Source organism: Panthera onca, chromosome D1 (assembly GCF_046562875.1).
Source record: "Panthera onca isolate mPanOnc1 chromosome D1, mPanOnc1 haplotype 2, whole genome shotgun sequence".
In the NCBI taxonomy this organism is placed as follows: Eukaryota; Metazoa; Chordata; class Mammalia; order Carnivora; family Felidae; genus Panthera; species Panthera onca.
In genome coordinates, this window is record NC_138348.1 from 100335396 (window position 1) to 100361265 (window position 25870).

A 25870-nucleotide genomic window follows, 5' to 3' on the forward strand; every position below is an offset into this window, starting at 1 on the left:
GGAAGTAGTAGTTCCCTTTCTTCAGAGAAAATAGAGAGAGAGAGAGAGAGAGAGAGAGAGAGCGCGCAGTGGAGAGGGGCAGAGGGACAGAGGGGGAAAGAGAGAATCTTAAACAGGCTCCATGCCTGCCTAGCGTGGAGCCTGATGTGGAGCTCGATCCCAAGACCCTGGGATCATGACCTGAGCTGGAATCAAGAGTCGGATGCTCAACTGACTGGGCCACCCAGGAGCCCCATTGTTAACATTTTATAACCAGATTTTCCTATTCACGTGTTAACATTTTATGTTTTTTTTTTTTTATTAAAAAGGGATCATACCACACATCCAGTTTGTTACTTATTTTTTAATTTGAATAATATATCTCTGATCTTCTCCCATGTTAGTACATTTTGCTCTAGTTTCAATCTTTTTTTTTTTTTTCAACGTTTTTTTATTTTTATTTTTGGGACAGAGAGAGACAGAGCATGAACGGGGGAGGGGCAGAGGGAGAGGGAGACACAGAATCGGAAACAGGCTCCAGGCTCCGAGCCATCAGCCCAGAGCCTGACGCGGGGCTCGAACTCACGGACCGCGAGATCGTGACCTGGCTGAAGTCGGACGCTTAACCGACTGCGCCACCCAGGCGCCCCTCTAGTTTCAATCTTTTTAATGGCTGCCGAGTATTCCATTTTATGGATACACTGTAATTTATTTAAGTTATACCCTATTGATAGATTTAATGTTGTTCCCAGCTTTTATTGTTTTTTATTACAAATTATATCTGTTAGCCTCTCTGCACATGTATATTTGCACACTTATGTTAGTGTTTCTATTTCATTTATTGCTTTGCATTATTTAATACTCAAAAGACTCAGACTTAATTTTTTTCTTTTAATTTTTTTTTTTAACCTTTATTTATTTTTGAGACAGAGAGAGACAGAGCATGAACAGGGGAGGGTCAGAGAGAGGGAGACACAGAATCTGAAACAGGCTCCAGGCTCTGAGCTGTCAGCACAGAGCCCGTCGCGGGGCTCGAACTCACGGACCGCGAGATCATGACCTGAGCCGAAGTCGGCCGCTTAACCGACTGAGCCACCCAGGTGCCCCCAGACTTAATTTTTAAAAATAAAAATGTTAAATGCATTTTTATCGGGTCCAGCTTAGAGTAGAGGTCCCAAAAGTTATGTTTTCTTTTCCATTTTGATACATACGGTGCTAGGATCTCCTTTTGAAACTAGGTTCTTCATTCTCCCAGTAATTTAATACAGTAATTCACTAGAAGAGGGATGCATGCTTCGAAGTATGAATGCTTCAAGTTTTAAACGTTGCCAAACTGCCCTCCAAGAAAGGCCAAGCTAATTCACTGCACTCAAGAGTGTACCACAGTGCTCTTTCTGTTCTCTTTAACATTGGCAACCAGCCACCTTTTTAGAGAGCCAATCTGACAGGTAAAAAAATATTATTTTAGTTTATACTTATTTATTAGCAAATTATTTAATTTGCTGCTTGGCCATTTGTATTTTCTTATTGGAATTGTTTGTGTCCTTTGTCTACTTTTCTTTTCTTTTTTAAATGTTTATTTATTTTTGAGAGAGAGAGGGAGACTGAGAATCTGAAGCAGCCCGAGGCTTAAGCCTGAGGTGGGGCTTGAACTCATCCCTCAAACTCACAATCTGTGAGATCATGATCTGAACTGAAGTTGGATGCTTCACTGACTGAGCCACCTAGTTGCCCCTTTTGCCTACTTTTCTATTGGGCTTTATGGCCTTTCCTCAGTATTGTGCAATAGCTTTTTGAATATTAGGGAAATTAGTTATCCCTTAAAATTTTACAGATTATGTTTTTGGGTTTGTCATTTGAATTTATGTGTGTAGTCAGGTTTTCCTGTTTTTTTGCTTTATGGCTTCTCATACAGTTTCCGTTCTCATTCTAATGAAAAAAATTTTTTTACCCATTTTTTCATCGAGTACTTTGATGGCTTTATTTTATTTATTTATTTTTTTAATTTTAATTTTTTTTCAATATGTGAAATTTATTGTCAGATTGGTTTCCATACAACACCCAGTGCTCATCCCAAAAGGTGCTCTCCTCAATACCCATCACCCACCCTCCCCTCCCTCCCACCCCCCATCAACCCTCAGTTTGTTCTCAGGATGGCTTTATTTTTAAATTTAGATCTTTGCTTAACGTGGAATGTATTTTGGTGTGGACCGAATGAGAAGGGATCAGGGAATTTGCTGGAGTTGTGATTTTACATTTATTTTTGTGGTTATTAATAGCTTTCTTCTCCTGCCAGACTGTAAGCTCCTTGAGGGCAATGATTGTATAGTTTTTTTCTCCTCCCTTGTTCTTATTTTCAGTGTTGAGCACAGTGCCTGCCTCATGCCAGGCCTTCCATTTACTGAACGAATGAACCTTTTTCTCCAGATACCTAGCTTATTGTCTCGTCACAGTTTCTTGAGTAATTATTTCTTTCCTGATGTCTTTCCTTTATCTATAAAATCTCCACATGCTGGTTATGTTTCTAAGCTCTTTTATTTTTTTATTTTTTATTTTTAAGTTCTTTACTTATTTATAGAGAGAGTGTGCATGTGCAGGGGCAGGGCAGAGAGAGAAGGAGAGAGAGAACACCAAGCAGGCTCTGTACTGTCAGCATGGACCCCGACACGGGGCTCGATCCCATGAACCGTGAGAATCATGATCTGAGCTGAAATCAAGAATCAGATACCCAACCAGCTGAGCCACCCAGGCACCCCTTTAAGCCTCTTTTAAGTCTTTACTTGCTTTGATACCGGGTGGCTTTAATTATTATAGCTTTATACGACTTAAAGCGTATTTGGAAGGTCAGGCTCAAATATTCTTAAATATACCAGTTTGGGAAGCACCATAATCTCCGTTGCTAGCCCTTAGAAAACATTCACTTAAATTACTGATTTAAATGTTCCATCTCTTCCAAGAGGCAGCCTGCAAAGTAGAATTGGTTTGGGGGTGTTACTTATTGGAGTTTTTCTAGGATATGACATCTTTAGCTCTGACTTGACATCCTAAGTGCTTTTTAAAAACTCATTTTATAATCTTGGGTATCTCTAAAAAAAAAAAAAAACATTTTTCTCACAATCTTTTAATGCAGAATATACAGGGAGAGGGTAGGTGGCAGAAAAGGCATCAAGAAATTGCGTTGGCACCCAGCTGACAGCAAAGGCAGATAGTGGAAAAATTATTGCTTACAAGTGGTATACAGAATTCAGTTCAGTGACCTTGGTTTTCTCACCTTGTGCACGACGCATGTCTTTCCTGTGGCGTGCAATATTAGATCAATTCGTTGCATATGACTTGGGTGAAGTTCAGGTAACACTGCTCACGAGCCACTTTCTGTTTCTTTGGTGACTCTCCTTTTTTCTGTAAAACATTAGACATTCTTACAGTCTGAAATAGAATATTCTCTTGGGATTTTCTGTCCCGTCGTCCTTATGCAGGAACTAACATGAGGGTCTTCTGAGTATTACAGAAGTTTAATGTCTGGGGAGTGGAGCTAATGGAACAGAGCGTACCTATTGCAAAAGAATCCTTGCTTACTTTTCTGTTGGAACATTATTCCAGAGCGCTTCGACAAAACTCTTGATTCTAAATAATTGCTAATTTACAAGTGTATTTTAGGTGATTACCCATATTCTTTGAAAAATAAAATAGTGGTTTTGTTACGTTTAGACTTTTCCTTAATAAGCCTAACCATGGATTCTAGAAGTATGAAAGCAGAAAAATAAAGTAGGTTTGTTTGGGACCCTTAGTCTCCACCCTAGAATTAAACACCACTGAAAATAACCCTGGAATGAAGGGTTTTTGTGTGGCAGGACTAGTTGACTTACACAGTTCTTCCTTTTGCAAGTTTCTGTTGGTGGAAAATGGGCTTACTTTTGTTTTAGTTGTATTCCTGACTTTTCTCAATGCCAGTCTTAACTGCGAGATTTTTAGGCAGTTAACTGTTCCAGCACACCAGTGAGCAGCTTGTTAGTAGATGTTATCTCAGGTTGATTAGGTACTCTTGAGATTTACTGTGCTTGCAAAACACCTGTCTGTGTTTGAGCTTTGCTAGGTTGTTGGCTTTTGTGTTTGACTGAAGATTTGCTCCAAAGAAAGCAAATAGCTGTTGGAAAAAGGGAGAAGGGAAAGGGAGTCAGCAATTTTCTATATGCTTTCATTGAAGAGATTTCCCAGTGAGAAAGCTCTTGTAGGCTTGACCTTTTTGCGCTGAAGTAACCCGGCATTTCATTATGTATTCCGTTGAGGTTTTGGAGCTCTGTGCCAGAAAGTGCAAACCAAGGTTGGATGTGAAAGGAATATTCAGAGGGTGAAGCTCAGAGTCAACAAAGTGCTATTTCATAGGCCAGGTCCAAAAATAACCTGCTTGCCATAGGAGAGCAGCACGGAGGTAGTGCTTTTGCTGTTCTGAGCAGTGTTTTAGGTCCAGTTATGTCATCCCGGCACCATTCAAGTCAGGTTTAAGGCCATACCATTTAAGACTTAGGTTTGGGAGAATGTTCTCGGTCACTCTTACCCCACGGAAGAGTTATTTTGCAAGGTTTAGAAGGAGTGCTTTTCTGCCACGTTGGAAGATACTAACATGATTTACTCTTCTCTAAATAGGGGGATGGTCTACGTCATAGCCTTCTAATCGTTGAGACTCAGATTAATGGTTTGCATGGATCCTGTGGTTGATCTGGAGTAAGAGACAGAATTTAGTTTTTGGTTCAGAAAAGCTAGCATCGGAATGGATCCCTGACCAACCCTGAAGGTTAGGAAATGTTACGGTCCAGAGGTCCCTTCTGGGGGCTTGCAGTAGGACTCTAAAGACAGTAAGTTTTCGGAATTTATAAATAATTTTGAGTGTGGAAATGCACAGCACACAGACTTAAAATAAGCAGGTCAGGAAGTTTGATGAGAAGGAATAAACGAACTCTAGTCACTTGATGGAATGAGACTGCGGAAGAGAACAGTCTGTTAGGTGGTGGTAATTGTGAAGTTGAGGCTGACCCCGGAAATGAGTTGTCAGGTGCGCTGTCACCCTCATTAATGGTTCATATTATTGCTCAGGTTTATAGTTGTGTGAAGAGATGACTTTCCAACCCCATCCGGGGCACTAGAGGTTCAAAAATTTAAAAGCTACAGAAGAGTGAAATACAGAAAAGTTTCCTGCCCACACATACCCTATAACCATCCAGACCCCTTTCCCATAGGCAGTTGGTGTTATCAGTGTCTTACGCATCCTGAGATATTTTATGTGTATACAAGTAAATGTGTATCTCTATTTACTATACCCCTCTTTAAAAACAAATTGTAGTAAATTCTACATACTAGCCTGTGTCTTTTTTCACTATTGTATCTTGAGGGTTGTTACACGTAACTATATGAGGAGCTTTCTAATTAAAAAGAAATGCTTTACGGTATTCCCATGAAAGAATGTATCTTTTTTTTTTTTTAAGTTGGTCTCCTTGTGGATGACTGTTTTTTTTTTTTTTTTTTTTGAATCTTGCTAATGTAAATAATACTTGAGGGGTGCCTGGGTGGCTCAATCGGTTAAGCATGCAACTCTTGATTTCAGCTCAGGTGGTGATCCTAGGATTGTGGGACTGAGCCCTGCATTGGGCTCCATGGTAAATGTAAAGCCTGCTTGAGATTCATTCTTCCTCTCCCTCTCCCTCCCCTCCCCCTGCCCCTCCCCCTCTCCCTCTTCCTTTTCTTCTCCCTCTCCCCCTCTCCCCCATTCATTTGCTTGTTGTCTCTCTCTTCCTCAAAACAACCCCCCCAAAATTAGTGGTTTTAAAGAAATATATTAGGGTTTTATATTCAAAAGTAAATGTTTTAAGTCATAGTAGAAACTTGTTATAGTTATAATAATATCTCAGATCTGTATAACATGTTTACAGATGTCATATTTGAGTCTTAACGCAATCCTGTGAGGTAAGGCCACGATTTTATCCATGAGGAAGGGGCGCCTGGGTGGCTCAGTCGGTTGGGCGGCCGACTTCGGCTCAGGTCATGATCTCCCAGTCTGTGAGTTCGAGCCCTGCGTCGGGCTCTGTGCTGACAGCTCAGAGCCTGGAGCCTGTTTCGGATTCTGTGTCTCCCTCTCTCTGACCCTCCCCCGTTCATGCCCTGTCTCTCTCTGTCTCAAAAATAAATAAACGTTAAAAAAAAAAAATTTATCCATGAGGAAGTAGATATCCCTTCTGAACAGTTTTGAGCGGCAGAGGTAGCGGTAGAAGAACCAAGGTCTTCGAACTCCCATTGGTACCTTGTCACTTTACCCAAAATGGGGATGTTCCGGTGGGGATGTAGGGAAGTGGTGGCAGGAGAATAATACGAAATAAACCTGGATGAGGCAAGCTTGAGAGAGAGAGAGAGAGAGAGATGGAGAGAGGAAGAGAGAGAGATGGAGATGTATCTGTCATTCTAAAATCAGGATCCCGTTTGCCAGGGCAGAGAGGAGCTGGGTCCGCCTCTGACAGAGACATAAAGGCGTTTAGGCACTGGCAGAACATCACGGGTTGACTGCCATCTTGGAGTGTGTTAGGAAGGTAAGCCGATGTATGGTGGTTCTTGAGAAACTGGAGGCTTTCAGAGTTCCCTAGGATAGACTGGGGAAAAAACATTGTTCAATATCTGTTAAGGGAGTGCATTTGGGGTAGGCCATAAAACAGAAATAGGTGATAATGAAAACAGAGGATTTTCTCCAGACCTTAGAGTCAGGGAGGGGATGATAGTATGCTAATGGCAAGGAGATGGCTGTAAATGTTAGTCGTTTTTGGCCTCAAGACTGAGTACTGGGAGAGGGTCTTCTTCCAGAGATTAGATGAAAATACAGGAGGGCAGCTTAAGTCAGCCCACAACTGGACTAGAGAGAGTGAGAATCATGGAGGACAACATCAGCATGATTTATGTTATTATCGTCCAGTTAATAGTATTTGGAAATGTGAGCGTAGGCCTGGTTATCAGCCTCCCGTCATGATTTCCATGTGCTAAGTACTTTCCATGTTCTTCATGCTTCATGTCATACAGGCTGACTTCTCAACAACTTTGCAAAGCGTCTGTTGTTACAGCTAGTTGAGGAAACTGAGGTACAGTTAGGCAACTTGTCCACGGTCATGTATCTTTTCTGTGGTAGAGCTAAAATTTCTAAGTAGGCCAGTAGGACTCCAAGACTTTTGTTCTTTCTGCCATACCAGGTGGCACTAGGCACCAAAATTGAACAGTGGAATTCTAAATAACCAGAATTCTGTCACTGTCATTGTAACTGTTAATATGTAACCAGACACCTTGGCTGTTACAGATGATTTAGGCTGAAAGAGTAGAAGGAATGCCAAGGAAAAATGACCATTGGAGAGGCTAAGGACTGGCCAGACTCACTCTGAACAAGCACATAATTTAAATTGAAGTCATGCTCTTGCCGTGCATTACGTAGCTTTAAAATTCTCCAGTGTCCCCTCCCCCATTACATTGCTCTTTCTGAAGTCCTTCTCTACAGAGATGATATAGCTGCCACTGAAGACCACAGCTGGTGGTAGCCAGGACCTAGAACTTCTTGGGGTGAAAAGTCTAGGGAGGGAATCCATATACAATAATGTAATTATGAACTCTCCTATTGCGAAGTTTGAGAGAGTAAGAATCTTCTTGACTTGACGGATTTTGAATGCTTATAAACTTTGGACTCAACTAGATTTTATTCCCCTCAAACCTTTAACATTATCCTGCAAAATATTGGAGAATACTTTCGATTTACTTGCGGCCACCATTGTAGGGGACTGTTAGTTAATATGGGAGGTCGACAGTTTGGTGAAATCATCACCTGGAAGCTATGCTTCAGCATCAGTCACTGGCTTTTCTGCTAGGTCACCCCCCCTCATTCCCCCCTCCCCCCCAGCCCCCAGTCTTTTGCCTTAATCGTGGTGCATCTCAGGCCTTTTTGATTGCACAACTATCAAAGAAACTGACCTTAGTGATAACCCAGGCACATTTCCAGATAGTAAAAATATTTGGGGAGAGAAATCATTCATCTGCATTAGCTAGTGGTATTAGTTCTCTGGAGAAGTGTTAGTACATTTTCCAGATTATGTCCTAGAACATCACCAAGATGAGTGATCATCTTAAGGAAAATGGCCATTTGTACTGCTAGTGTTCTTAAAAAGTGGAAGCACGACAGAATGTGCTTTCTGGATATGTTCATTTTAGTATTTAATATGGGATCAGTTTTATATCTCTCTTGACTGACTTTTAAAACCATGGGTGATTTGGGTTCATTCCACCTGTTTTACTTAATTTCTCACCATCCTGTGATTCTTCCCTGTTTCATGAAATTGCCACGTTTAATCTTTCATTTAAAAAAATATTTTTTTCTGGAATGTCTATTCTTTGTTTCCTCCCTTCTTTCCTTTCTTCTATTTGTCCTTCTAATCATCTACCAATATTTGAGTGGCTCCTGTGTTCCAGACACTGTAGCAGGCTTTGGGATGGAGTTGTGGACACGAGGAAGACATGGTCTCTGTCCACATGAGCTTACAGTCTGTCCTGGTGTTACTGCTTCCTAACCTGCCCTGCCTTCTGGGTTGTGGTTGTTGTTGTTGTTGTTGTTGTTGTTTCTTCTTCTTCTTCTTCTTCTTCTTCTTCTTCTTCTTCTTCTTCTTCTTCCTCCTCCTCCTCCTCCTCCTCCTCCTCCTCCTCCTCCTCTTCTTCTTTTTCTTCTTCTTCTTCTTCTTTATTCTTCTTCTTAAAAAAAACCCTTTTTTTAAAAAAAATGTTCATTTTTGAGAGAGAGAGAGAGAGAGAGAGAGCATTAGTGGGGGAGTGGCAGAGAGAGAGGGAGACACAGAGTCTGAAGCAGGCTTCATCCAGGCTCCAAGCTGTTGGCACAGAGCCCGACGTGGGGCTCGAACCCATGAACCGTGAGATCATGACCTGAGCAGAAATCAAGAGTCAGACGCTTAACCAATGGAATCACCCAGGCGCCCCTCTTCTGAGCTTTCTGTAACCCTCTTGGACTTCTTTAGCCCTTGCTGACCCGACTCTTCTGTGAGCTTCACTACTTTAAATCTGATTCATGCAGTGGAGTGCTTAGTGACATCTCATACTGTGGGTTAATTGCTGAAGTGTCTTAGTCTCGTCTTACCAGCTAGAGTGTAAGTTCCTTAAAGGCAGAGCCTGTCATGTTCTTTATTGTCGTCTACAATGCTGAGCCCAAGTCAGCAGATGATAAAAGTGTTTTGATTCACCCTGCCCTGCTGAATGTCCAAGTTATATTAGAGGTCATTGTGAAGATTATGCTTTAAAAAAAATTTTTTTTTTAATTCTTCCCAGTTGTTTGCCTAAATTTGCTGTTTATCTTAATCGTGCTGCAAACGAATGAAGATGGCCCCACTGATTCACTGTGTGCATTTATATTGTTTGCCAGTAGAGAGTTTGTATTTGAGCTGATTGTTGCACACCTTCTTGTCTGGTTCCCCTTGTGCTTAATGAGGGATGAAATTCATGGCTAAGGAATGGAGCTAACCTATTGTTGATCTCTTAGCACTGTGCCTGTAATCTGTTAGGCTTAAATGTCCTACCAACTATTAACTCACTTAAAATGGGAAGCTGACCATGTAGTAACTTAAAATTTAAAATTGAGCTCCTCCAAAAGATTAATAGGAATGGAAAGTAATCTTTTAATGGGGGCCTACAAAACTTACATTTATATGATATTAGAGCTCAAAACTTCCTGAGTAGTAAGTGAAATATGGCAACGTAACTGTGAAGGAAGGAGGCTGGACCACTGAATTAAATGCTTTTTTCTGAATGTGTCAAAAGCGCTGAGGTAATGGCACTTCAGTGCTGGGAATGAGAAGGAATATTTTCTTTCTTTTTTTTTTTTTGAGAAGGAATATTTTCTTATAGAGCGGGAGAGCAGAGGGTACTGGGAAAGGGAAATGCTCGTCTGCCTACACCTGAAAATGAAGAAGATGAGTGTATTAAATTGAAGGACCATGGAGCTGGAGAAAAGGAAACACTTTTACTCTTGAAGTAATCGTGGTTCCTGACTTGAACAAACCGCTGATAAAAGAATCACGTGACAATAGGGAGATTTGAACACTGACCGGATATTTGATGTCAAGGAATTATGATCTTTTCAGGTGAGATGAGGATTATCGTGGTTTTATCGTGGTTCTCCCCATGGGTGCAAGCTCAGGGAATTCCTAAACTTATTCCCCACACTCCCCTTTTAGAAATATATATGGAAGTACAAAAGGATGAGATAATAATATAATATCTGGGGTCTGCTGGGGAGAGGAAGAAGTGGTCAGGAGTCTAGATTCCAGTGACCTTTTATTTATAATTGTTGTGGCTAGCTGATGGGTCCAGCAGGATCATTATCCTGTTTCTCTCTACTTAAGAGTTTCCATAATAAAAACAAAGAAAAAAGAACTCCACAAAAAACCAAAACACCTAGCAATTTAGAGGTAGAAGCATCAGACACACCCCTCTGCCTTCTTCCAGCTGGACTCCCCAGATTCCTGCCAGTGCTGCCCAAATGGGGTGCAGTGCAGATTTCTGCCCTCTCACATGTGAGCCCGTCTGTAATGCAGCACCACTGAGAGAGTGGCAAGTGTGGTGTGTTACGACAGAGGCCATTCTGTCCATGAGGCTCATCGCTTTTTATAGGGGAAGATACATATAAGGCTCCAAAAGCAAAATCTAATTAGAGAATAGGAAAATGTGGAGTAAAATCGAATGCTGTATTTTATAGTGCTGAGTGGGCACTGGAAATTCAGAGCATGGAAACGAACACTGGATTAAGGATAAGCAATTTTTTTTTTTTTTTTTAAAGGACGAGCAAAGTTTGTATTAGGCCACTGGACTTTGGGATCACCTTTAAACAAAGTGTAAGAGTTGGATTGCCTCCAGGAGTATGGAGGCAGCATGTCCAAGGAAGGAACATATTATGTTTGGGGAGAGTAGATGAATTTGGATTGGTATATTTAATTAATTAATTAATTAATTTGAAAAATATTTATTTCTTTAAGCAATGTCTACTCCCATTGTGGGATCTCATAACCTTGAGATCAAGAGTCACATGCTTTTGTGACTGAGCCAGCCAGGTGTCCCTTATTTTATTTTATTATATTATTTATTTATTTTTTTTTAAGTTTATTTATTTATTTTTGAGAGAGAGAGAGAGAAAGAGAGAGAGAGAGAGAGAGCGAGAGAGCGAGAGAACAAGCTGGGGAGAGACAGAGAGAGAGGGAGACAAAGAATCCAAAATGGGCTCCAGGCTCTTAGCTGTCAGCACAGGGCCTGATGTGGGGCTTGAACCCACGAACCACGAGATCACGACCAGAGCTGAAGTCATATGCTTAACCGACTGAGCACCCAGGCACCGTTATTTTTATTTTTTAGATAAATTTCTACACCCAATGTGGGGCTCGAACTTACAACCCCAAGATCAAGAGTCACATGTTCTACTGACTGAGGCAGCCAGGCACCCCTGGCTTGGTATATTTTAGATAAATGGGATGGGGTGGGTTCATAAAGGACATGATTTTTTAGCTGAGGCATATGGACTTGGTCTTATAGGCTATTTGGAGCCATTTGTGGGCTGGGGAGCCATTTTTAACTCTTAAGGTTAAAATTATTTGATTTGATGATAATGTAGTGTATTCCAAGTCACATGCTTTTGCACAGAGAATATAACTTGACTGTATAATTTAAAAATTCTTTTTCACAAAAGTTCTCTATTTTTGTAGTGCCCCAAAGGGCCATTCAGGGACCAGAATTAATATTTTTATTTTTAAAAAGGGAGGGACATTGAGGCCCTCAGAGTTAGTGACCTTCATAAAGTGTGAGTGAGTCAACAACAGATCTGGGTTCAGATCTGATATATTGGGTTCTGAGCTCCTTCTGTGTGCTTTACTTGTATTAAAGTAATTGTTTTCCATATGACTAAAGCCAGTCATGTTAGAAATTTTTTAATTTGAGATGTGTGGTACATATAGGTAATGTTGACTTTAGGCATTTCCTGCCTTTTCTTAACTACCTTCTTCCTGGGAATTTATATATTTTTTGGCTCTTTATTTTTTTATGTGGTTCAGCCAGTTTTTTCCAGCAGATCAAGACCCAGCACTTCATTTATCCCGTCCTGCCAGTTTGTCAGGTGGTAGTTTGATTGCCATTGATAAATCTGCTCTGTGTAATGTTCTGCTCTGAACTCATGCTTCTAATTGCTTCTACTGTATAGCCTGCTTCCCCTCCACCCTGTAGTTTATAAAATGGGATAATAATCCCAGCCTTTTTTGAGATTCTTTGTAAGAGTATCAAAGATTTGAAACTAATCTACCAGAAGGTACTATAAACATCTTAAGAAACAGTGTATTTCACGGATTTTTCCCCCCGAAATAATGTTTTAATATTTGTAATCAACTTGGTTAAGACATAATTTGCATACAAGGGAATTGAACCATTTTAAGTATTCAGTTTGCCTTTGGCCAGCCATGTAATGACCACACCATCAACATGTAGAAGTTCTCCGTTATCCCCAAAAGTTCTTTTAGTGCCCTTTGCATTCATTCCCACCTCCTCTAACCCCAGAAAACCCCTAATTTGCTGTCAGCATAGGTTGTCTTTGCCTATTCTGGAATTTCATGTAAGTGACTTTAACCAGGACATATCAGCATCCTGTGTTTAAGATTCATTCACTGCACATATTAGATAAAGGGTTAGTATCCAAAATATATAAAGAACTTATCAAACTCAACACCCAAAAACCAAATAATCCAGTGAAGAAATGGGCAAAAGACATGAATAGACACTTCTCCAAAGAAGACATCCAGATGGCCAACCGACATGTGAAAAAATGCTCCGCATCACTCATCATCAGGGAAATACAAATCAAAACCACAATGAGATATCACCTCACACCTGTCAGAATGGCTAACATTAACAACTCAGGCAACAACAGATGTTGGCGAGGACGCGGAGAAAGAGGATCTCTTTTGCACTGGTGGTGGGAATGCAAGCTGGTGCAGCCACCCTGGAAAACAGTATGGAGGTTCCTCAAAAAATTAAAAATAGAACTATCCAAGACCCAGAAATTGCACTACTAAGCATTTATCCAAGGGATACAGGTGTGCTGTTTCGAAGGGACACATGCACCCCCATGTTTGTAGCAGCACTATCAACAATAGCCAAAGGATGGAAAGAGCCCAAATGTCCATCGATGGAGGAATGAATGGATAAAGAAGATGTGGTGTATATATATATATATACACACACACACACACACACACAATGGAGTATTACTCAGCAATCAAAAAGGATGAAATCTTGCCATTTGCAACTACGTGGATGGAACTGGAGGGTATTATGCTAAGGGAAATTAGAGAAAGATAAAAATCCTATGACTTCACTCATATGAGGACTTTAAGAGACAAAATAGATGAACATAAGGGAAGGGAAACAAAAATAATATAAAACCAGGGAGGGGGACAAAACAGAAGAGACTCATAAATATGGAGAACAAACTGAGGGTTGCTGAAGGGAGTGGGGAGGGGGGATGGGCTAAATGGGTAAGGGGCATTAAGGACTCTACTCCCAAAATCATTGTTGCACTATATGCTAATTTCGATGTAAATTAAAAAAAAAAAAAAAAAGATTCATTCACTGTTGTTGTCTGTACATCTGTATGGTAGTTTGTTACTTTTCATTGCTGAGTGGTGTATCTGAGTAGTGTTACATTGTGTGGGCATAAGAGGATTAGGTTATGTATTTTTCTGTTGATGAACACCTGAATTGTTTCTAGTTTTTGGCCATTATGAATAAAGCTGCTGGAAACTTGATGTGGAACTTTGGGTAGACTTAGGTTTTCATTTCTCTTGGGTAAACACCTTGGAGCAGGACCACTGGGTCATATAACCATGTTATATGACCATAACCATATGATAGGTGTGTGTTTAGCATTTTAAGAAACTGCCAAATTATCTTCCAAAGTGGCTGTATAAGTTACGTTCTGTCTGGCAGTATCTGAGGGTCCTAGTTGCTCCAAATCCTCACCAGTGCTAGGATGAGAAAATGTTAGCCATTCTCATAGCTGTATATGCTGTCTTGTGCTTTAAATTTACATTTTCCCAATGACTAAGGATATTGACATCTTTTCATGTGCTTGTCAGCTGTGTATCTTTGGTGAAGTGCTTGTTCAAATCTTTTGTTTTTTTTAAGCTTATTTATTTATTTTTTGAGAGCGAGCGAGCAAGCGGGAAGGGCAGAGGGAGAGGGACAGAGAGAATCCTAAGTAGGCTCCATGCTGCCAGTACAGAGCCTGACATGGGACTTGAACCCACGAACCACGAGAGCATGAGCTGAGCCAAAATTAAGAGTCGGACACTTAACTGACTGAGCCACACAGGTGCCCCACTAGTTCAAATCTTTTGCCTGTTTTTAAAAATTGGGTTGTTTGTTTTTTTAATGTTGAGTTTTGAGAATTCTTTGTTCTGGACACACATCATTTATCAGATACATGCTTTGCAAAGATTTTCTTCCATTCTGTGGCTTATCTTTCCATCCCCTCAACAGTGTCTTGTATTTATTTCTGAAATGCTTTATTTATTTTTGAGAGTGAGAGAGTGTGAGTAGGGGAGGGGCAGAGAGAGAGGGGGACAGAGGGTCCAAAGTGGGCTCTATGCTGACAGCCACAAGCCCAATGTGGGCTTCGCAGTCAACTGACAGAGCCACCCAGGCACCCCAACAGTGTCTTTTAAAAGCAAGAGTTTTTATTTTGAATTCCAGTTGATCCATTTGTTCTTTTATGAGTTGTGTTTTTGGAATTTAGTCCTTATCCTATCTTTTCATTTTTTAAAGTAATAAAGTCATTTGTCAGAGCAAGGCAAGAAGTCAAACCATATTTCATTTTTATGTCAGGTAATAATTTATTTTCTGTGGGATCGATTTTTGAATTTTCTCTAGAACAAGATTTCTAGCCATTAAAAGTCAAATGCAGTTCAGATACGTTACTTCATAATAGTTTGAGTGCTTCCAAGGAACTCAATTTGTAAGCTGTTTAGTTACTAATTACCCATCCTTTTCTGTGGAAAGAACTTAAGTTCTATTTTAAGGTGACCTTTTTTTCTGAAGGGGCTGTTGTTGGTAGAAAATGTGGGTTGTAGCTAATGATCATAAAGTTCATTGTGAGAACTTCCTCAATCATATTGTTAATCCTAATTTGTGACAGTGTTTATCAGTAAAAAGAAATGTAAGCTATTGTTAAATACTGAACTACTACTGAGGGTAAAATACCTGGTAGCTAAATTTCTTCAAGAGTGAAGAAAAAGAAGTTAAGATCAGGACACAATAAATAGTATGCTGTTTCCATTTAAAATACTTCAAGAGATAATTACAAAGGCATTGGGGTCTATGATTTTTGGTCTCTCTCTGATGATAATGAAGTGTGTTATAAATTGGATAAAACAAGCCCTCGGAGCTGTTTAAAAAATGTTTTTGGTAGTTACTGACAAATTACAAGAGGAAGGTTGCGTCTCAGTGCAGAGGTGATTTCAACATTAAAAATAATAAAGGACTTTGACCTTAGTTTTGAGTCTTTCTCTTGACCTGTTTCTCTGTGAATTAAAAAAAAATTTTTTTAACGTTTATTTATGTTTGAGACAGAGTATGAGCAGGGGAGGCGCAGAGAGAAAGGGAGACAGAATCCGAAGCAGGCTTCAGGCTCCGAGCTGTCAGCACAGAGCCTGACGCAGGACGCAAACTCAGTAGCCACGAGACCAGGACCTGAGCCAACGTCGGAAGCTCAACCGACTGAGCCACCCAGGCGCCCCTCTTTCCGTGAATCCTTAACGCTGCACTCTTATCGCACACTTTTCCTGGACCTTCGTGTTACCATGCTCACTGGCAAAGTTATCAGCGCACCTGAAGAGGTGTTTTTGTTTTTGTTTTTGTTTTGACTGAATACAAGACACTGAGTGTGCAATTTCTAACATTACTGACAAGGCCTTTCTCTTAAAAGGTGAGGAATCTTAAGAACCTTAAGAATTTAAGATCTGGGTATGCTGTCCTCCTGAATATTTCTTTCTTGCTTGCTTTTTTTTTTTTTTTTTTTAAACTTTATTTATTTTGAGAGAGGAAGAGAGAGAGAGAGAGAGGGAGAGAAAATGGGGCAGAGAGAGACAGAGAATTCCAAGCAGGCTCCGTGCTGTCAGCACAGAGCCCAAATGTGGGGCTCGAACTCACAAACCGTGAGATCACGACCTGAGCCGAAACCAAGAGTCAGACGCTTAACTGATTGAGCCCCCCAGGTGCCTCCTGGTCATTTCTCTTTACTCACATCTTTATTAGTAAATCAGGCCAGAGGGATCGTTTACCTTTTGAAAAAAAGAAACTAGATGCCGCAGTTTGTTTTGGTTGCAAGTATCTGGACAGCTGAATTTCGATTGAGCAGTGATGCTGCCCTGAGTAGTGGGGTGCTCTAGAAACTGAGAGACCTTGCCTGCTACCTGTGTGGTGGGAGATAATGAATCTCTTCTTGCCTTTGTGGGGGAATGCCACCCTCACTCGCTTATGGTTTCATTGTAGTTACATTCAGATCTTCTGAGATATGGCTACTGATGGTTTTAGCTTAAACGTGTTTGAGTGACAGTTTTAGGGAAAGGAGAGTGTGTTCTGTTCCAAGGACGGGCAGTTTTACTCTATGACTTTAATAAATTCATGTCCAGTGATGTGAAGAATAGTACTGGGGAGACCCACATATAATACATTTTGTTAAGTATAAGTAGTAAAAACAAACAAAAAACCCCCCAAACCCTCTGAGTCGTGGTTCATTATAGCAGCTGAAAATTTTAAATACGTTGTAAGAAACCAGTGAAGCTAGTTTCTGATTCATCCAGAGTGAAATAATTTAATATTCTAACTTTAACAAAGGCAACTAAAAAGCAAACTTGAACCACTTCATGTGCTTTCGATATGTAGGAATGTTTTTTTCATCTTTTCTCATATGTTTTACTTCTTAGTCATTTACTTCCAGTAGTTTCAAATTGGTTGAGGGAATTAAGGTGGTAACCGAGTCCCTACAGTACAAGATTTTCCTGCTGTGTACGTGAACCACTTTTTCTGGAAAAACCCTTCCACTGGCCGTCTTCTCAAGGGCATTTACTTCTCTACCCTTAGTGATTTGAGGGCTGAAGCCTGTGTTTAGTCAGAGATGACAAATGGCTCAATTTTTTTTTTTTTTCCTAGTTTGGTGACCGAGAAATGATTCAGAATTGAAACTGAAGCGAATATGGAGTTACTTGCAGTTACCCTTAAACAGTTGCTGTCTGTTACTATTAGGCGTATTTTGGACATGTGGTTTCCATTTCGATATTCTGTGTTACGTTGCTAAATTTCTTGCCCGGTTTAGACACTTTGCTTTTGAAATTAGGTTGGACGTAGCTTTGAACAGAGGGCCACTGGAAATTGAACATTGTGGTCCATTTGGGGAGGAGAAGTTGGCATAGTTTTACTTCAAGGATTCTTAGGAAACGTTTGATAACAAAAATATATTTTCCAAATGTTACAAGCTTAGGGAGTTAAGTACTTATTGAGAAAACCAGGAAGCTTGTGATTCCTATGAAAATATTGGCCTTTTAAGCTAAGACTATCACTCACTACTTTTTCCTTTCATAATTGAACGAAGGTAAGTTTAAAAAAGAGCAGGTTCTTTGTTTGGAGTGCAGTTTATAGCAATTTATAAAGAAAAAAGCAAAGTGCTTTTTCCATTCCTGATTTTACACTCTAGAGATAAGCACTAGGATCAGTTTAGCATATGTTTTGTATCTTTGGCTGTGCACATGCACATATTTATAGGTAGATTTTAGGGGTTTATTTTATTTATTTTTAAAGCATGTTGATTGACTGACTGATCGATTGATTGAGTGAATGAGAGAGAGTGCACAAGAGAGGGGCAGAGGGAAAGAGAGAGTCCCAGGCAGGTTCCACACTCAGCCCAGAGCCCAACATGAAGCTCGATCCCACAACCCTGGGATCATGACCTGAGCCGAAATCGAGAGTGGGCACTCAACAGACTGAGCCACAGGCACCCCTTTAGGGATTTATTTTATTTTGTGCTATTGCAGCTTTTGTAATTTAGTCTTTTTACATATGAGTCTATAAAATCTATTTTATTTCCCCACCTCCAGTTTTCTGTTAGCTTTTTCTTTTTAATGTTTATTTTTTGAGGGGCTGGGGAGGGTAAGAGAGCATGGGAGAGAGGCAGTCCCAAGCAGGCTCTGCGTTGTCGATGTGGGGCTCGATCCCGTGAATCGTGAGATCATGGCCTGAGCCAAAATCAAGAGTCAGACAGATGGTTAACGGATCGAGCCCCACAGACGCCCCTCTCTTAGTTTTTTTTGAAAGATTATTATTTATTTTCTTCTTCATGCGTCAGACCTTTGAAAAGTCATAAGGTGGAGCACGTGGGTGGCTCAGTTGTTTGAGCATCCAGCGCTCGATTTCGGCTCAGATCACGATTCCAGGGTCATGGGATCGAGCTCTGAGTAGGGCTCTTGCTGAGCTTGGAGCCTGCTGAAGATTTTCTCTCCCTCTCTCTCCCTCTGCCCCTCACCACTCACTCTCTCTCAAAACACAAAAAGAAAAAGAAAAAAGTCCTATAAGGTTATTAATGCTTTGCTCAGTATTTTCTTTCATAGCATTTGTCTTAACTTTTAACTTTTGTGCTTTTTCTTGTTATTTAAAAGATTTATTTATTATTACCTGTCTTTATAAAAAATGCAGATTGCTTCATGAATTTGTGTGTCACCCCCATGCAGGGGCCGTGCTCATCCTCCGAATTGTTTCAGTTTTGGTATATGTGCTGCCGAGGTGAGCACTAAAAGGTTTTGTTTTTTTTTTAAACTGTAGTTTCAGTATGACTTCTGGGTTTTATAGTATCCTCAGGAGAGGTATACTTAGGAGTTTTATGGTATCCTATTTGAACATTAAAAATACTCTAGGGGCTCCTGGGTGGCTCAGTCAGTTAAGAGTCTGCTTTCAGCTCAGGTCATGATCTCATGGTTTGTGAGTTTGAGCCCCGTATCGGGCTGTCTGCTCCCAGCGTAGAGCCTGCCTTAGGCCCTCTGTCCCCCTCTCTCTGCTCCTCCCCCACTTGCACTCTCTCTCTGTCTCTCTCAAAATAAATAAACTTAAAAAATATATCCCATATTTTCTCTTAGTGCTTTGTAAATTTATTTTTAATATTTAGGTTTTTAATCCACTTGGAATATATTTTCAGTATAATGTGAGATAAGGATCTGGATTTTCAAAAAAAATATTGGTAGCCAGTTGTCCTAATAATTTGTTACTTATATACTTATTTGAAATTCTCTTGTTAACATATACCCTTTCTTATTTATTTAATTTATTTAAAAAGATTTTATTTGCAAGTAATCGCTATACCAGACATGGGGCTTGAACTCACATCCCTGAGATCAAGAGTCACATGCTCCACTGACTGAGCTAACCAGGCACCTCTCAACATATATTCTTGATAAAGAGTACTTATCCGTGTATGTGTACTGCACGTTTTAATTACTGTCACTTTAGAGAATGTTTCAAAATTTCCTTTTACAGTTGATTCTCCCTCTCTTCTTAAAGGTAGACTAACCATAATCATCAGCAAATAATAATTTGAACTCTCCCAATGTTTATGCTCTTTTTTTAGTGACAACGTTGAAGAATAGTTATGATGATAATAATACCACCTAATATAGTGCTTCTCAATTTTATATGCATAGAAGTTACCTGAGGGATCTTATTGAAATGCGTATTTAAACAATTGTGCTACTAGGTGTTTACCGAAGAATATCAATTCAAAGGGATACATGCACCCTGATGTTTATTGCAGCACTATCTACAATAGTCAAATTATGCAAACAGCCCAAGTGTCCATTGACTGATAAATGGATAAAGAAGATGTGGCACACACACGTGCACAGATGGTCACACACACACACACACACACACACACACACACACACACAATGGAATATTACTCGGGCATAAAAAAAGAATGACATCTTACCGTTTGCAATGGCATGGATGGAGCTAGCGAGTATGATGCTAAGTGAAATAAATCAGAGAAAGACAACTACCATACGATTTTACTCATGTGGAATTTAAGAAGCAAAACAAACAAACAAAGGGGAAGAAGAAAGAGGGAGGGTGGCAAAGCAAGAAACAGACTCTTAACTATAGAGAACAGATTGCTGGTTACTGGAAGGGAGGTGGGTGGGCGGGATGGGTGAAATAGTGGTGGGGATTAAGGAGTGTGCTGTCATGATGCGTCCTGGGTCTCGTCTGCGATTGTTGGATCACTACGGTGTACGCCTGAGATGACTATTACACTGTATGTTGACTGGAACTTCAATAAAAACTGAAAAAAAGAAGATGTCAAAAAAATGCAGACTTGGTAGTGCTGTCCTTTTTATCACTGGATATTATCCTATTATCTGGATGTACCCTAGTTTATCCATTTACCTACTGGAGGACGTCTTGGTTGCTTCCAAGTTTTGGCAAATGTAAATAAAGCTACTCTGAACATTCACGTGTGGGCTTTCCTGTAGACCTGGGTTTTCAACTCATTCGGGTAAATATAAAGAGCGTGATTATTGGATCATATGGTAAGAGTAGATGCTTAGTTGTGTAAGAAACCACCAAAGTGGTTTTCCAAAGTGGTTGTACGGTTTTGCATTCTCACCAGCGATGAATGAGAGTTCCTGTTGCCGTACGTCCTTGCCAGCGTTCGGTGTTTTCATTGTTTTGGATTTTTGCCGTGCTAATAGGGATATGCCCGTATTTCATTTTTTTAATTTGCAGTCCCCCAGTGACAGAAGAGGTGGGCATCTTTTCATATGCTCATTTGCTATTTGTGTGTATCTTCTTTGGTGAGGTTCAGATCTTTTGCCCATTTTTTAATTGCCTTCCGTTGTTTGTTTTTTTGTTGTTGCATTCTAAGAGTTCTTAGTGTATTGTGGATACCTGTCCTTAAGTCAGATGGATGTTTCGTAAAGATTTTCTCCCAGGTTTTGGGTTGGGTTGTATATGTCTTTAGTTTTTACCATTATTGATGATGTTTGCCCTTGAGTTGTGACACATAGTCATCAAGTTGAGAAAGTTTCCTTCCCTTTTTGTCTTTCTGAGAGCTTTTTTTCGGGAATGGTTTTCGGGGAATCTTTGAAAATTTTCTGGCTAAATGAATAGATGAAGCTTTGTTATTAGCAAGGCATCCCTGTTTTATTGTGGATACTTAAAAATACATTCCTTATGGCATTGTATTTAAAAACGTAACTGGATATTTAATTCCTAATCTTTGTAAGTAGTTTACTTTTACTCCTTCCATGATCTCTTGTCTCTTTAATGTTTATGTTGATTGCTTGTCCAACATTCTAATCTCGTTCTGGCTTGATGTTTGTGGCTATCTGTTCCTCTGCTTGTCTGTAGCAATCTATTCCTGCAGCAGGTCAGACTTCCACCTCTGAAATCACATATTTGGAAATTTTGCTCTCTGGACACAATTTCCTGTCTTTTTAGTTCTGCCGTTTGCTAAACTCGATTCTCTGATTTCACTGAGGCCTCCAGCCCCTTAAATCCTGCCGGTCTCCAAATTCGTGACATTCTTCCTGGCATCCCTTTTGTTCACGTGGACACAGTTGGTCACTTTCAGTGAGTCAGAAGTATCCTCAGTCCTGCACCTTTGTTCTTCTCTCCCATCTGCCACGCACATCTCCAGCTGTGGATTAACAATACTGCCCGTTTTCTGGGTTCCTGCTTTAGGGCCTGAAGAAATGATTGAATCGTGTTTATTTGTTCTACTGCTAATTCATGACTTCTACCCTCATCTGTGTTTGTGATTCCCTTTAGTAGTCTTCTTGTCTGTAGTTGATTTCTTTTCTCTTTCACCAGAATGACTGTTCTTTCTAAATCTTTACCCATTTTTGGTAAGCTCATGTTTACCTCCCTCTATCACAGACGACTCCATAGTCCAGTAAAGTGATCTTAAAAGAAAAAAGAAAAGAGAAGAAAAGAAAAACCAACAAATTTCTTTTATAATACCTTCTGTTATTCAGATAAAGATAAAATTCCTAAGTTTAACATGCCCTTTCTGGTTGTCCAGCCTCTCACCTCTCTCCTGTCTCCTCTCTCCTGTCTGCTCTCTCCTGTCTCCTCTCTCCTGTCTCCTCTCTCCTGTCTCCTCTCTCCTCTCTCCTGTCTCCTCTCTCCTCTCTCCTGTCTCCTCTCTCCTCTCTCCTCTCTCCTGTCTCCTCTCTCCTCTCTCCTCTCTCCTGTCTCCTCTCTCCTCTCTCCTCTCTCCTCTCTGAGCCCCAGCTCCCAGCTTCATTGGCCTTTTGTCAAATTCTTCACGTGCCAGACTCCTTCTTAGCATAGGGTCTTTGTGTATGTTTTCCCCTGTGCCAGAGAGTTTTTCTTTTGTGCTGTTTCACTCCTATTCATCTTTGGAAATTCATTTATATGTCGCTTCCTCAAGGAAGCTTTTCCTGACCTTCCATTTGCCTGAAGATAGGCATAGACTCCCCCTGAAATAATAATAGTGATGAGACTAACCACAATGATAATAGCAAACACATGATGTTTATTGTGTGCCGGGAACTGTTTTAGGCACTTTATATATACAGACTTTTTTTTTTTTAAGTCTTCATAGCAACCCTATGGGTTAGATGGGTAAATAAATAGGACCTATAATTGTCCCCATTTTATAGGTGAGGAAACTGAAGTGCAGAGTGTTACGTCACTTGTCCAAAGTCACGTGACTGTTTGGCAGTGGAGCTGGGATTTGCACACAGGCAGTCAGGCCTCGGAGCCCTTGTTCTAAACTGTGCTGTACTGTAACGATTATTATGATTGTGTCATTTTGGTTAATGTCCACCTTTCTCAGTGGCCTCTCAGTTCCTGAGTTCAGAGACTGCCCCTGTCTGGTTAAATTTTGATTTTCCAGTGCCTAGAACAGAGCCCAGCAGTGAGTAGTCTGTGACAGAACGAATCCCCCTTTCTGCTGACTTGAGTAAATAGAGGCTTTGGTGCGAGCGTCTTCAGTTTTCGTCCCTTCTCCTTCCACGCACCAAACCCCCTGGATCGAGAGAATAGGTGCTCCCACTTATTTCAAAATTGAATCCCGCCACCTGTTTACTTCCTGTGCCCTGAAAGTAATATTTGCACTTTGCAATTAAGAACGATTGTAAATGTCCATAAAGTGTGCTGCCTTTTTTCCCTCTCGCACCTTTCTCACTTTCCAGAGGTGGTGAAATGATAATCTTTTCTTGAACGTGCACAAACTGTATGGTCACTTAAAATACACAAAAGGGAGTGCGTGTAATATGCACATTAGTCTATGTTTGTTTTTATATTAAAAATTAACTTGCAGTATTGAACCGTAGTTTTGCAAGCAGTCACCATTGAGGGCAACCAGGGCAAGGGTACGTGGGATCTCTCTGTATTCCTTTTTATGCTTGCAGGCGACTCTCCAATGATCTGAAAATAAAAGAAGAAAATTTAGGAAACTAGAGAAACCTTTCTACATCAGCATATTTATCTCTTTCTTCCCAATGACCACATCCGACAGGTCACAGGTATGCAGATGTGCACCTTTTGGCCACCGACGGACTGTTACTTCATTTTTTCCTTTTACCAGCACTGCTGCAGGGGAACACTTGCATTCATAGCTTCATCCTTGCTCGGGTGGATATTATATGCACAGCCAAGTTTTAGAAAAGGAGAAGGGATCCGAAGACGTGCGCACGTGACAGTTGGCAGGCTGTTCCCTGAACCAGTTTATCCTTTCAGCTGCGGTTAGGATACGGAGCCTGTTCTCTGTGCGCTCACCTGTAGTGTCCTGATCCTGTCCCTCCGCTTCTTCTGTGGGACTTGAACAAAATTAATTAGTCCTTTTCCATTTGATATCCCCCCTTCTCTTTTGGCTCTCTCCTGTCTGCCCATCCTCTGGCAAGTCCTTCACATCAATAAGACTTTTCTTAGCAACGGAGTACTTGATTTGGATTTACTTCTCCTGGTGACACCCTCAGACATAGCTCCTGTGGTTATCCCCATTTTACAGGTAAGGACACTGAGACACAGAGAAGCTAAGGGACTTGCCCAAGGTCACCCGGAGAGTGAGGGCTGGATAATGATGCGGTCAGTCTGACTGCAGAGTCTTTGCTGCTAACCACCACCCTCTGAGAAGGAGTCAGGAAACTACTGCCAGCTGCTCAAGCCTGTCCTGCGGCCCGTTTTCTGTGTAACTCAGCTAACACGCTTATTATGTTTTTAAAGCGTAGTTAGAAAAAAGAAAAAAGAAAATAGGGGACAGTGTGTGACCCACAGGCCTAGAGAAAAAGTTGACTGATCTTATTACCATTAAATGAGATCGTTCTTGTAAAAGTATTTAGCATAGCGCTGCTATGTAATAATAGCTTAAGAAATATTAGAGGCATTATTACTTTTATTATCAGAACCTCTCTTTTACCACTAAGCTTCTATGTCATCTCTTTTTCTTCTGTGCCTACTGCAAGCTTAGGGCCGGCCCAGAGCTTTCCCTTAACTGCTCTGGGAAGGGTTTTCAGTGCCTTGTTGCTAATTCTATAACCTAACTTAAACTCGACTTCTAAGTTCTGTGTCTCATTTGACACTAACTACCCTATTCCCTTAAAGATTTCCTATTTGTTTTTGAAACAGGAATATTTTCTGTGTTTGCTTTTTCTTCACTGGTGTACTGCTCTTAAAAAAAAAAAAGTGTTTTTATTCGCGGGCATGAGCTGGGGGTGGGGAGGGGGCAGAGAGGGAGACAATCACAAGGAGGCTCCCCGCTGTTGGCACAGAGCTGGGCGCGGGCCTCGAACTCACGAACTGTGAGATCGTGACCCGAGCCAGAGTGGAGAGTTGAACACTTACCTAACCCAGGCGCCCCTGGCAAACTATTACTTCTTAAACCCCTTTCCTACTCTGCTCCTCTGCCTGGTTTGTAAGGGATTGTATTCTGAATTCAGTCCTTGGCACACCCTCCCTACCTGGCTTCTGCCCCACTTCTCTGCCCTCTTGTGAATCACAAAGACCTGCATTTGAGTGTGAGTTCATTATCTTCTGTCTGAGCAACCTGAACGGTTTATTTCATTTCTTGGTTTCTTTTTCTGTAAGAAAAAGAGTAGTGGGACCCACTTTAGGATTATGTGGATTAGATGAAACCATGTATGTAAAACATCCAACAGTGTCTCATTTACAGCAAGGGCTTAATAAATAATAGCAATAGGAGTAATGACAGTAGTGTAGTCGTGTTGCCATTGTAACTCTGCCTCTAGCCCTCCCCCTTTCCTCAAGTCCACACATTCGGTGGCCTGCTAGAGGTCCACCAGTGGATACTTCTCCAGATGCTTTAAACTCTGAGTGCAAATCTTTGTCTGGCTTCAGTACTTAGTGACCGTGGCCTCAAATAAATCACTTATTTTCTTCCAGTCTCAGTTTCTCCATTTTTGAAAGAACGTACCGTATTCACATTGAATGAGCTCGTTCTTGTACAAATGTTTAGCACAGCGCTGGTACATGATAATAGCTTAAGAAGTGTTAGGGAGATTCACCTGGCTGGCTAACTTGGTAGAGCAGGAGACTCTTGATCTTGGGGTCACGAGTTCGAGCCCCACTTCGGGGCTGGAGTTTACTTGAAAAACAAACAAACCAAAAAGAAATACTAGAGCCATTATTACTATTATTATCCATGTTATTGTTCTTCCTCTTAAAATTCAGTCTTCCTTTCGCTCAGAACGAGAGCCTCCGCTTTGCCTTCTCTTCTTGATCCTCCACAGGCAGTTAGTCACCAAGTACTGTT

At 40.7% G+C, this 25870-nt stretch overlaps 1 protein-coding gene and 1 non-coding gene across 11 annotated transcripts in view; one reads left to right on the forward strand and one right to left on the reverse strand.

The window, feature by feature from the left end:
* Positions 1-25870, forward strand: part of SIK3 (SIK family kinase 3) — a 241684-nt gene that overhangs the window by 14117 nt on the left and 201697 nt on the right. The window lies entirely within an intron of this gene.
* On the reverse strand, positions 18768-18872 carry LOC132662605 (U6 spliceosomal RNA). The gene has a single exon (XR_009602627.1). It is a non-coding gene; the product is annotated as a U6 spliceosomal RNA (small nuclear RNA).